Source organism: Ailuropoda melanoleuca, chromosome X (genome assembly GCF_002007445.2).
Source record: "Ailuropoda melanoleuca isolate Jingjing chromosome X, ASM200744v2, whole genome shotgun sequence".
Taxonomy (NCBI): domain Eukaryota; kingdom Metazoa; phylum Chordata; class Mammalia; order Carnivora; family Ursidae; genus Ailuropoda; species Ailuropoda melanoleuca.
In genome coordinates this window covers 78177094-78178286 of record NC_048238.1, presented here as the reverse complement: position 1 = coordinate 78178286, position 1193 = coordinate 78177094, and positions in this window count along the sequence as shown.

Sequence of the window (1193 nt, the reverse complement as noted above, 5' to 3'; positions counted from 1 at the left end):
ATCAAAATACCAATGACATTTTTCAAAGTACTGGAACAAACAGCCCTTACATTTGTGTGGAACCAGAAAAGACCCCGAATCGCCAAGGAATTGTTGAAAAGGAAAAACAAAGCTGGGGGCATCACGTTGCTGGATTTCAAGCTATACTACAAAGCTGTGATCACAAAGACAGCATGGTACTGGCACAAAAACAGACACATAGACCAATGGAACAGAATAGAGAACCCAGAAATGGACCCTCGGCTCTTTAGGCAACTAATCTTTGACAAATCAGGAAAAAACATCCAGTGGAAAAAAGACAGTCTCTTCAATAAATGGTGTTGGGAAAATTGGACAGCTATTTGCAAAAGAATGAAACTTGACCACTCTCTCACACCATACACAATGATAAACTCCAAATGGATGAAAGACCTCGATGTGAGACGGAATCCGTCAAAATCCTAGAGGAGAACATAGGCAGCAACCTCTTTGACATCGGCCACGGCAACTTTTTTCATGACACATCTCCAAAGGCAATAGAAACAAAAGAAAAAATGAACTTGTGGGATTTCATCAAGATAAAAAGCTTCTGCACAGCCAAGGAAACAGTCAAAAAAACTAAGAGGCAGCCCACAGAATGGGAGAAGATATTTGCAAATGACACTACAGATAAAAGACTGGTATCCAAGATCTACAAAGAACTTCTCAAACTCAATACACATGAAGCAAATAATCAAATCAAAAAATGGGCAGAAGATATGAACAGACACTTTTCCAATGAAGACATACAAATCACTAACAGACACATGAAAAAGTGTTCAAAATCATTAGCGATCCGGGAAATTCAAATCAAAACCACATTGAGATACCACCTTACGCCAGTTAGAATGGCAAAAATTGACAAGGCAGGAAACAACAAATGTTGGAGAGGATGTGGAGAAAGGGGATCCCTCTTACACTGTTGGTGGGAATGCAAGCTGGTACAGCCACTTTGAAAACAGTGTGGAGGTCCCTTAAAAAGTTAAAAATTGAGGGGCACCTGGGTGGCACAGCAGTTAAGCGTCTGCCTTCGGCTCAGGGCGTGAGGCCGGCGTTCTGGGATCGAGCCCCACATCAGGCTCCTCTGCTATGAGCCTGCTTCTTCCTCTCCCACTCCCCCTGCTTGTGTTCCCTCTCTCGCTGGCTGTCTCTATCTCTGTCAAATAAATAAATAA